The sequence below is a fragment of the Carettochelys insculpta genome, chromosome 16 (assembly GCF_033958435.1).
Source record: "Carettochelys insculpta isolate YL-2023 chromosome 16, ASM3395843v1, whole genome shotgun sequence".
NCBI classification, from domain to species: Eukaryota; Metazoa; Chordata; order Testudines; family Carettochelyidae; genus Carettochelys; species Carettochelys insculpta.
The window spans coordinates 16,099,279-16,111,794 of record NC_134152.1 but is presented as its reverse complement, the minus strand read 5'-3'; the positions used below and the strand labels follow the sequence as shown (position 1 = coordinate 16,111,794).

Here is a 12,516-nt window from a genome sequence, read left to right as displayed (position 1 = left end):
CAAGGATTGAACAGAGACTGGAAGTAGTTGGTCCATTACAAAAGCAGTTTTTCCACTCTTGGGCCGTGTCTACACTAGGCCCAAACTTCAAAATGGCCATGTAAATGGCCATTTCGAAGTTTACTAATGAAGTGCTGAAATACATATTCAGCGCCTCATTAGCATGCGGGCGGCACTTCGAAATTGACGCGGCTTGCCACTGCACGGCTCGTCCCAACGGGGCTCCTTTTCAAAAGGACCCCGGCTACTTTGAAATCCCCTTATTCCCATCTGCTCATAGGAATAAGGGGACTTCGAAGTAGGCGGGGTCCTTTCGAAAAGGAGCCCTGTCAGGATGAGACGCGCTGCGGCGAGCCGCGTCAATTTCGAAGTGCCGCGGCCGCCCGCATGCTAATTTACATGGCCATTTTGAAGTTTGGGGCTGATGTAGACATAGCCTTGATGTTCACACCTCCACATTAGCAACTGACAATGGGCAAGACTGAACTGACTTGATTCCTCCTCTCTTGATGCTCACAACTGCTCCACATTAACTGCTGATAATGGGCCACATCCACCCCGACTGACTAGACCTTGTCAGTTCTGGCCCTCCCCTTGATTGAGACTCCCTCTTTAAATCCTCCTCTGAAACCCCCCACTCACACATCTGACAAAGCAGGTCTTTGCCCACAAAAGCTTATGCTACAAAATATCTATTAATGTATAAGGTGCTACAGGACTTCTTGTTGTTTTTAATAATATCCAGAGTATTACATTTAAAATCAAATGTACAACTACAAGAAGAAATAGCTGACTTGGCCGTAGTACCATTGAAAAGGATCTGGGAGTCACAATGGATCACAAATGGACTATAAGTCAACAGTGTGAGGCTTTTCTGGAAAAGGTTAATGTCATTCTACAGCAGGGGTGAGCAAACTTTTTACATTGGGCCCCACTTTTTGTTCCCGCAATTAGCAGGGTCTGCTCCCAACCTGTCTAATGTAATACAAACTGATGGAAATTATAGTTATTTTCATATAAAAACATTTTCAGCATGTGTGAAAAAATAAGTGTGTAGAATTTTAAACCTTTATTAATTGGTATATAAATGTGAACATACATACATAAAACAATAAAATATTTCAACATAGTTGGGTAAGCCTGAGACCCAAAAATGGGTTGTGCTGTGCACCCCTCTCATGACATTTCACTCCCCCAAATTTGTTGTCCCCTGTTCTAGGGTATAGTGGCAGAAGCATTTTATATACCACATTGAAGGTAATTGTCTAGCTCTCCTCACTATTGATGAGGCCTCAGCTGGAGTACTGTGTCCAGTTCTGGGCATCACACTTTAGGGAAAGATGTGGACAGAGGAGAGTAACAAAAATTACACATATAAGCAGAACAGAGTCAGTGAATCACCAGCTTTCATTAGACACCTCACTTGGCACAAGAGTTGTTGTAAGCCTAGACAGCGGTTACAAAATCCATCATTTTAAAATGCAATGTCAAACCTTCTTTCCAGAACAGGTTCTGTTCTTCAACAGCCTGTCTCAGAAATTTGCACTCTGAAAGCAAGAAAATTGAGCATCCCATGTTACTCAGAGCAGCTACTTCATTCTTCCTTAATGCATTGGTTGCACATAACAAACAAACCATTTAAAGCCAAAAGAGCACTCGAGTTTCTTATTTTGGGCCCTGCTTCTCCGAAGTGCTCCAAGCAGGTCTATCTGTGGACCCTAGATGGAGTTCCTAACAGCTTTAGTTTTAAATGAAAGAAAACAAGAGCTAAGGACTAGCAACTACCAGCTCAGAATTGTGCTATTTCTGATCTCTACTCAGAAAACCTTTTTTCTGAATTTTTTGCAGGATTCTATTAAGCTAAATGCCCTGCACAACCTTTTCCTGGAACAGTATTTGAACCCTGCTAATGTTCCTGTTCCTTTAACATTTTGCCTTGGTTTTAAGCAGATGCAAAAAAATCTCTGTAGGATAATTTAATTCCTACAGATGTTCAAGAGCAACATGAGACACAATCATCATCAGCAGACGTGGGTCTGCATGTTCCATTAGCTAATGGGATGTCATCTGTGTATCGGTTACAGGGAAAATTTTGAAAACTGAACGGATATGGCAATTAAAGTGAATATATATACATGAATAAGCACAAAAAAGCATCTTTAAAAGAAGAAGTAATTGCTGTATTCAAAAAGACTGAGCTGCTTGCGTTGCTATTTAACAAGGTGATTCAAATCATTGACTCTCTGCCAGGCTTCATTTGAACTGTGTTATTTAAACCGTCTTGTGATAGCTGCAGGCCACTTGAGTGAATTTTATTTTCAAAGATGTGGGGTGGAGATTTGGAGGAATATTGTGTTACGGTGACTAACATCATTTTAAATGCAGTCTTTGTAGAACTAGAAAGGGATGTTATTTTATATATTTCTGTGGCTAGTCATTTTAAAGTCTGAGTAATTTTTCATTTTACTTACCAATTTCCTTTCCACTTATATAGAAACTATATTTTAACACATTTTTATTAATTTTGGGATGGCCTAGAAAACAGTTTTAAAAATGTATCCTTGAAGACTAAATAAATTCCCAGGTGCTTTGCTTTATTTTTCTCTAGGACTATCTTCCCTGCCACACGGAACATTTCTATGGGGAAACTAAGCAGGAAACTAAAACAGAGCTGACAACAGAAAGATGAAAAATACAGAACCAAGCACTTCCAATTGACTCATCAGGAACATACTAATTCTACACCTACTGCACAGGAGTTGCTAACAGTTCTCAAGTGAGCTGTGAGTGGGTTTTCTTTATTAGAAAGAACAAAAGTCAACCAGCTGGCTCATGACATTGAATTTGGATCTGCACATATGGGTGTGTTGAGGCAGCTGAAGGGACATAAAGCTGGGATATAAAGGCATCTGTATGGCTGGGTTTCTAGTCTGGTATATGCCACAACTGAGTCCCCCAAATAAAACTGTTTACTAATCCAAACTCCCCAGTAAAAATGGATGAAATTTATATTGCAGACAACACAGTGATGAGATTTCCCACCCTGCTCATTGAAGGGAATAAAACTGGGGAATAGCGTTCTGGGCCATAAACTCTTGAAACTTCCCTGCCATTCACTTCCTGCACTCCCTGCCTTTGTAATAAGGAGCTTGCTGTCTGTCAGCCTGTCAGCAATGCCTAGGGGAGCTCCTGCTGGCCATTCAGATTTAGCTGCTGGGTTATAGCCAGTGCCTCAGCTGGCTGCCTCTCTCCACATTCCCAGTAGCATTTGAAAAGGTGCCTAGCTGAGTGTGACAAGGAATTAACTCCTTGTTTGCAATGCTATGAAAAGCAACCTGACAAGTCAACATCATTGAGGAGATGATCTATGGTCAAATCAAATTAAAATGGCTTAGGAAGTGTACAAAAGAATAACACGTGTTTTGGGATAAAACCATAAATGCTAAAGTACAAAATGAGTTACATTTAACTAGGGACATAAAAGGCAACAAGGAGACATTCTATAAATACATTAGGAGGAAGAGAAAAACAAGGGAAAGTTGGTCCTTTACTTAGCAGGGAAGAAGCACTAATAATGTACAATAGGAATAAGAATGAGGAGTTTAATGCTATTTTGCTTCAGGTTTTTTTTTACTGAATGGGTAAATTGTGAAGAGATACTTAACACAATCATAGGCCCTGACTCCATGGGTGTTCCAAGGTTGGAGCATCCATGGGGAAAAATTAGAGGGTGTTTTCCACCCACCATCAACCAAGCCCCTCTCTGGCTCCAGTGTCACTCACCTACTGGAAGAAAGAAAAGCAGGAAAAAATGGACCCCGGACTTCAGAAGAGCAGATTTTGACTCTCTTGGGAAACTGATGGGCAGGATCCCATGGGAGGCTGATGTGATGGGGAATGGAGTCCAGGAGACCTGGTTGTATTTTAAAAGAGTTGTATTGAAGGCAGAGGAAAAAACCTTCCAGTTTGCGGAAAGCATAGTAAATATGGCAGGCAGCCAGCTTGGCCTAACACAGAAATCTTCAGTAAGCTTCAACAAAAACCAGAAGTTTGCAAGAAGTGAAAAGTTGGACAGATGAGGGATGAGCAGGGGCAACACATGGGGGCATGAGGGTTTATGAGCCCCTTAATGCTGTGGGCAGAAGGAGCATGGGACTGGTCAGAAGCTGGCAAAGAGACTAGCCAGGTGACCTGGTGCCCTCCACAGTGGTCTGTCTCCTCTCCCATTCAGCACTCAGCGGCAGTGGGAGGGGAAGTGGAGCAACTTAGCTCCACTTTGTTCCTCCAGCTAAGTTGCTATGGGGAGGGGTAAGACTGTCCCTGCACTCACCAAAGGCAAAGGGGACATATGATACTGGCCTATGAAATCATAAATGGTGTGGAGAACATGAATAAGAAAGTGTGATTTATCCTTTTGCATAACACCAGAGCCTGGGTCACATAATGAAACTATTATGCAGCAGGTTTAAAACAACAAAAGGAAATACTTTTTCACACAACACATGGTCAGTCTTTGGCACTGATTGTTAGAGGATATTATGAATACGACAAGTAGTTTTCAGACACACTTTGGCATTTGTAGCCCCCACTGAAATCAGTAGGAGCTATGGCTCCTTCTCACTTTTGAAAATCAGACTTAATAAAGTTTCTTAAAAGAAGCCTAAGCTGAAAGTCATTTGAAATCATGGATGAGGCCCTCTGTGTAACTGCCCACAGGGTGGAGGGGTCCTCAAACCTGGGACCTCTGAAGCTTAGTGCAGACACCTGTACTGTTTGGGCTAAAAGACCAGCTGACTGTCATTGGAATCATTGCCCCTCAGAGTGTTTTCGCAAATTTTTCAGGATTGTACCCAGACAGAACTAACAGTCTTTCCTTATCCCTTTCTCTTATTCTGAGGAGGCTGATGTCTCCTTTGGCAACCCTGAACACATGGGAAGTTTTGTGAGTCACTAGTGATTTTTGGTCAGCGACCCACCCAGCACAGACCAAAACTCCTGCAGCCTGACTGGCTTTTAAGTCATGGAGCAGCTTTAAAATCAAGGTGCTCCTTTAAGAAGCCCACGCTGCAGCCACCTCCTCCCCCCAGGGCCAGCATCTGCTTGGACACACAGTAGCTGCCCCTCCTTTGGGCCTGTGGGCAGTCAGACCCTGCCCTGGTTCATGTATGCACCTCCAGTGACTTTTAATGATTTTTAAACTCCTTGAGCAGTCTGCTTTAAAATCCAGGCACTGTTCTAAGAAGCCCATGTAGCAGGCCTCTCCCCCCCCAGCATGCCCCCCGGCTGTGCCAGCAGCCAATCAGATATACAGGAACCCCTTCTCTCTCCCTGAGCCAGCAGATGATTGGACACGTGGCAAAGTTTTTTACTGTGAATGGAAGATAGTTTACCACTGTGTTGAAGGTAAACGTCAGCTACAGAAGAGGTTAAATCATTCTTCTAGGAATCGTGCATTCTTCAGCCTCAAGAGTCCACAGAGTGACCCTATAGTTGCAATATGTCCTTCCATGGAGACAGACAGCCATTTATTCTGTCAGTAAGCTCGTTATTCCGAGTAAAGATAAAAATGTTGCTGTTGACAATGCCCTTAATATTTCAACTTTTGTCTTTTCAGAAAATGACCTTGCAACCCGGAGGAGACGCCCCAGTGCCCACTGAAATGAGGGGGCCACAAATGTGGAGCAGGAAGAAATCATGTCAAGATATGATAGCAGATTATTTTGAAGTGGCAGGAAAGGAAAAAGAGGAGCTAAGAGAGTAAAGGAAAAACATAGTGGACAATTAAGTAGAAATGCATGCTTCAGTTCTGTCAGTAATGACCAGGCACATGGAGCTCATGGGAGCAATGCTTCAGATATCAAACTCAATGAACTCTGCACCCCCTGTCCAATACATGCCTCATTACATGCCACCTTATCCATACTCATTACCCTCACCTGGTCAGGGCACCCTCATTACATGCCATCCTTTCCACGTTCTTTCTCCTCCCCAAGCTGGGGCCCAGTATCCCCTGGCCACTCCAGGCCCCCCCGACCTCCCTCCACACAATCCATCCCCTCCCCTGCTTGGGGCTCTGCATCCCCCTCTGTCCAATCTATACCCCTGCTTACATACCTTCTCCCACCACACATTCCACCCCTTCCTCTCACTGGGGACCCAGAACTAGTGGGGAAAAGGTCACAGAGAACCCCGCACTCTACACCCCCAGGGAATGACCCATCAGCAGCAGGCTGACATATGAACTATGAGTTTATTATCCTTTTGTTTTCCCTACACTCTGCCATCAGGGCCCCCTAAATAAAAACATTGTAGGTTAGAGAGGGAAAGTTTCATCTATTACCTAACATGCTTTGGAGTCCATGTTTTAGGGTTGGGTGTGGTGATGAGGGTTGTCACGCAGTTGGGGGTAGTATCATAAAGGGCAAGGAAATAGCATGGACATGAGGCAGGAAAGCTATTTAATGCCCTTCACACTCATTCATAAGCTTGGTTTTCAGGGCATCTCTGATTTTGATTGCCTCTTTCTGTGTTCTCCTATTTGCCCATGTGTTTGATTGCTGATGATTTTTGGCCAGGAGATCTGCCTCTGCCCCTGCCCCTGCCCCCACAGTGGCATGAAATTGTCCCCTTTTGCCCCCACAGATGTTATAAAGAATACAGCAGGCCCCAATGACAAGGGTAACGTTTTCTTCACTGAGGTGTAAGTGGGTCAGAAGGCACCTAAACCTGGGTTTTAAATGGCCAAAAGCATTCTACCACCATTCTGCACTTGCTCAGCCTGTAGTTGAAGATCTGCTTACTGGGTTCAGGGTGCCTCTGTTTGGCTTCGTGAACCAAGGGAGCAAGGGAAACCCTGCTTAGGGTCAATGAGAATCACTATGGGCGTTCCACACCCCCAATGTTGAGTTTCTGTTCTGGGAAGAATGTACCATTCTGGAGCCTTCTAGGAGACCAGAATGCCTAAAGATTCATGCTTCATGCCAGGATGGGGATTTACATTCCATCTATGGACCCACCAAAGTTAGGGAACCCCATGGCAGCAAATCCATCCACTGTGTCCTGCACATTCTCTAGAGTCACTAAGTTTCACAGGAGAAGTTTTTTGATCATCTTGGCTACCTGCAGGGCAACAGCCCTTTCTCTAGATTTGCCCACTCCAAATTGATTTCCCACTGACCAGTGGAGGCCCGACATTGCAAACTTCCACAGAGCAATTGCCACATGATTCTCAACTGTCAAAGCAAGTCTCATGTAGTCCATTGGTGTTCTAGGTGTGGTCTATGTTTACTGCTGCCTGCAGGCAGAGTTGCAAGATTCTTCCGGTTTCCATCTGGTTAGTTTTTTTTCCTATCGGCATTACTAAAGTAAAATGCACATTAAGCAAAGGCATGTGAAGTTTGTGTGCTGAATGCACAAAACACTGATCGCAAAAAGTATGTGCTCCCTCTGCATCCCGTCCAAGCAGTAACAGCAACGATGAAGCATCTGATGAAGTGATTCTGTGCTCACGAAAGCTCATGCTCAAAACTTTTCTGTTAGTCTCTAAGGTGCCACAGGACCCTTCGTTGCTGTTACAGATCCAGACTAACATGGCTACCCCTCCGATACTAGTCAAAGCAGTGTTACAGTTTATTCAGCACACCCTGAAATTCTAGGTACATATGTGTAGTTAGCTAAACTACTCTGTCCTGGGAGACTGTCTTGGTTACAATGACCTTGCAGCCCAGTGAGATGAAGGAAGGCCACTCATACAGTCCACTCACTAGCCTAGGTTGCCCATTGCTGGCCTAGACTGTGCAACATCAAGGATTGGGTCTTAGAAGTCTGTAATAGTTATTCATCCAGACAGGATTCCATAACATCTGGATATATTCCTGATCATGAAGGCCAGGACAATAACCCTGTCTAGCTCTTGCAGGGCACTGTGCAAATTTTAAAATAATTTAGTCTACTTCCTATAAGTCAGTTTTGCATATTGACCACACAATTTCTCTGTTAGTTCTGGTTTACCTAATGAATCTAGATTCATTGTATGTTCTTAATTCTCAGACCTATGGATTGTGGGTTTTTTCATATCAATTAAAATCTAAAGGCTACAGAGTTTAAACTTGCTTTGCTCTATGCTTTTGGTTTTCTTTCTGTATTACTGCATGTGATATTAGGAATGCATCAGTTGAAGAACCTTTTGTACATATACACAACTTTAAAATACAAGTTGAACCTCTCTTGTGCAGAACATTCTGGTCCAGCAATTTTTGTGGCCCAGAAAACAAAGAGCCCCGCTGGCTGGAGTGGGTTTCACAGAGTGGCCTGATGTCTCCTGGTCTGGCAAACTCCCTCAGTCAGGAAGGCTCAGGTCCTCAAGGTGCCAAACCAGAAAGGTCCAACCTGTAATACCTTTTAGTAGAGCATAAGAATATATTTGATACTACTAGTGCATAGATTTGTTTAAATGCACATTTAACTATATTGACTATGAAACAATTGGAACTGAAATGGCATGTATATATGGAGCTGCTCAGCCCAGCTCAACCCAGCCCATTCTACACACATCAGGAAAAGTGTGAATTTTGTCACTTGTTTTTGGATTTATTTGATTTTTGACCTAGAGGGACAACTAAAACTTATTCCTTGAATCCTACGTTCCAGCATTCTACTCTAAGTAAACTTATTAACAATGACAAGCAATAAAACACTTGAATTGTCCTCTGCTTACCCATTCTGTAGTGCTTCTACATTTTGGTAATCAGGATCTAAGTTTATGACAAACAGAATCAAAGCATTCCAAAACTAACTCCTCAGTAGACTCTGATTGCCTGTGTCAGTGGTTTTAACTTGCCTCAACATGAACACAATGTCATATCATGAACCTTGGTATTACTTGCGTCCCACCCACACTTTTCATAATGCTTACCACAGATTCAAATCACAAGCTGTGCTTATGGCTCTAGAATCTCCTGTGAGTGTTACAAATGCAGTTCGGCTGTTTATAAACATAAAAAAGGCAGTATTATGAAAAAGCAGCATTGAATCATAGGTCTGGAAGGGACCTAAGGAGGTCATCTAGTCCAGCCCCCTGCCTAAAGCAGGATCAACCCAAACTAAATCATCCCAGCCACGACTATGTCAAGCCAGGACTTAAAGGCCATGTCTATACATGCCCCTTCCAAAAGGGAGTGGCATGTTAATGAGGCACTTCGGAACAGGTTAATGAGGTGCTGAGAAGCATATTCAGTGCCTCATTAGCATAATGGCAGCCAGTCCCATTTCTAAAGTGCTGCTTGCGAAACAAGACTGACTGTATAGATACGGGCACTTTGAAATAAACCCTATGCTTCGAAATTCCCTTATTCCCAAAATGAATTGGGAAAAGGGAAATTTCGAAGTGTGGGGTTTATTTAGAAGTGCCTGCATCTGTACAGCCAGTCTATGTTTCAAAAGCAGCGCTTTCAAAGCATGACTGGCCACCATTATGCTAATGAATTGCTGAATATGCATGTTAGCACCTCATCAACCTGTTCCAAAGTGCCTCATTATCATGCCCCTTCCAAAAGGGAGAGGTATGTGTAGACTTGGCCAAAAACTTCTAGAGATGCAGATTTCACCACTTCGCTCGGTAATGTATTCCAGTGCTTCACCCCCTCCTTGTGAAATAGTTTTTCCTAATATCCAACCCACACCTCTTCCTTTGCAACTTCAGACCATTGCTCGTTGTTCTGCCATCTGTCACCACTGAGAACAGTCTCTCTCAATCCTCTTTAGAGCCCCCCTTTCAGGTAGTTGAAGGCTGCTATCAAATCGCCCTTCAGTCTTCTCTTCTGCAAACTAAATAAGCCCAGATGTCTCAGCCTCTCCTCATAGGTCACATGCTCCAGACCCTTAATCATTTTTGTTGCTCTGTGCTGAACCCTCTCCAATGCATCCACATCCTTTCTATACTGAGGGGCCCAGAACTGGATGCAATACTCCAAATGTGACCTCACCAGTGGAGAGTAAAGGGGAATAATAACTTCTCTAGATCTGCTGGAAATGCTTCTCCTAATGCACCCAATATGCTGTTAGTCTTCTTGGCTATAAGGGCACGCTGTTGACTCATATCCAGCCTCTCATCTGCTGTAATCCCCAAGTCCTTTTCTGGGGCACTGCTACTTAGGTGGTCAGTCCCCAGCCTGTAACCGTGCTTAGGATTCTTCCACCCTAAGTGCAGGACTTTGCACTGCTATTTGTTGAACCTCATCAACTTTCTTTTGGCCTAATCCTCCAATTTCACTAGGTCACTCTGGACCCGATCCCTACCCTCTAATATATCTACCTGAACCCCCAGTTTAGTAGCACTTTAAGGTGCTACATTTCTGCTGCTTTGTTTTGTTGGAGTACAGACTAACATGGAGAACAGTGTAACAGACTCTGTTACTATTCCCCTAGTTCAATGTCACCTGCAAATTTGCTGAAGGTGGAGTCCATACCCTCATCTTGGCCATTGATAAAAATGTTGAACAGTACTGGCCCTAGAACTGATCTTTGGAGCACCCCACTTGAAACCAACCACCAACCAGACATTGAGCCGTTCATCACTACCCATTGGACCTGTCCATCAAGTCAGCTTTCTATCCATTTTACAGTTCACATATCCAGTCCATACTTCCTTAACTTACGGGCAAGAATGTTGTGGGAGACTGTATCAAAAGCTTTGATAAAGTTGAGGTATATCACATCCATTGACCTCTCCATGTCCACAGAGCCAGTTACCTCATCATAGAAGCTAATCAGATTGGTCAGGCACAATTTGCCCTTGGTGAATCCATGTTCATTACTCTTGATCACTTTCCCCTCTTCAAAGTGCTCCAAAACAGCTTCCTTGAGGATTCCCTCCACGATTTTTCTGGGGTTTGAGGTAAGGCTGACTGGTCTATAATTCCCTAGATTGTCCTTTCCTTTTTTAAACATGGGCACTATATTTGCCTTTTTCCAATCATCCAGGACCTCTCCCAATCTCCACAAGTTTTCAAAGATAATATCAAAGGCTCTGCAATGACATCTGCCAATTCCCTCAGTACCCTTGGATGCATTAAATCTGGATCCATGGATTTGTGTGTTTCTGGCTTTTCTAAATAGCTCTTAACCCATTCTTTCCCCACCAAGAGCAGCCCACCTCCTTCCCATACTGCATTCCCTAGTGCTGTAGTCAGGGAGCCGACCTTGTTCATAAAGATTGAGGCAATAACAAATTGCATACTTCAGCCTTTCCTGTATCATCTGTCACCAGGCTACCCCCCTCATCCAGTAATGTCCCCATACCCTCCCGAATAGCCCTCTTATTGTTGATGTGCCTTTAGAAACCTTTCTTGTTGCCCTTTACATTCTTTGCTAGCTGCAATTCCAATTGTGCTTTTGCTTTCCTGATTACCTCCCAGCATTCTCCTGCGATATATTTATATACCTCCTTAGTCATCTGTCCAAATCTCCACTTCTTATATGCATCCTTTTTGATTTTAAGCTTGCCAAGGATTTATCTTGTAAGCCAAGCTGGCTGCCTGCCATATTTGCTTTTCTTACTGTACATCGGGCTGGTTTGTTCACGTGTCTTCAATAAGACCTCTTTAAAATACTGCCAGTTCTCCTGACCTCCTTTTCCCTTCATATTAGCTTCCCAGGGGACAAAGCAGAAGTACACCATAGAGCAGGATGTCTATGACATATAAAAGGTGTATTGTTATTGTAAGCACTCTTTTCCTCAAAGAATTTGGATGAAAATGTATAGACTAAACTAGGGGTCCATTAAAAATGCTTTAGAGATGGTACCAGACACATGATGTGAGGTACTGAATCCTGAATAGTGCACAACTTTTGATCATTTAGGCTATGAATACACAGCAAAGTTATTTTTAACTAACAGCTGTTATTTTGTGAGCATCTACACAATACAACCGCTATTTTGAAATAATTTGTAAATACCGGTTACCATAGTTTGAAATAGCTAAACCTCATTCCGCTGTGTCTACACATGCTCCCTACTTTTGTAGGGCGAATGTTAATGAGGTAGTTCAGAAGATGCTAATGAGGCACTGATAAGAATATGCAGCACCTCATTAGCATAATGGCAGCCATGTGAGGTTCGAAAGTGCCACTTTCAGAAAGCACGCCACCAAGTAGATAGGGGCCTTTTGAAAGGACCCCCTGACTTCAAAACCCCTTCTTCCTATTTGGTTTTAGGAAGAAGGAGTTTTTTAAGTTTGGGGATCCTTTCAAAAGGCCCCCATCTACACAGGTGGCATGTGTTCTGAAAGTAGCACTTTTGAATCATGCACGGCAACCGTTATGCTAATGAGGCCCTGCATGTTCATGTCAGTGCCTCATTAGAATCATCTGAACTGCCTCATTAACATGGCCCCTCTAAAAGGAGGGGACATGTGTAAACACAGCCTCCATGACGAATAGTGCCAGTTACAAAATAGGTATTTTAAAAAAGGGTCTGTGTAGACAGGGAATACGGCCTATTTCAAAACAGACCATAGT

At 43.3% G+C, this 12,516-nt stretch overlaps 1 long non-coding RNA gene across 2 annotated transcripts in view; it reads left to right on the top strand.

Moving 5' to 3' along the window:
* The window catches only part of LOC142021672 (uncharacterized), a 39,900-nt gene extending 31,120 nt beyond the window's left edge, over positions 1-8,780 (top strand). Inside the window, exons 3-4 of one of the 2 annotated variants that reach the window (XR_012647740.1) lie at positions 2,609-2,783; positions 5,615-8,780. This is a non-coding gene — a long non-coding RNA (uncharacterized LOC142021672). The remainder of the gene's footprint in view (positions 1-2,608; positions 2,784-5,614) is intronic. The other variant, XR_012647739.1, reaches the window with a different exon arrangement.
* The last annotated feature ends 3,736 nt before the right edge of the window (positions 8,781-12,516 follow it).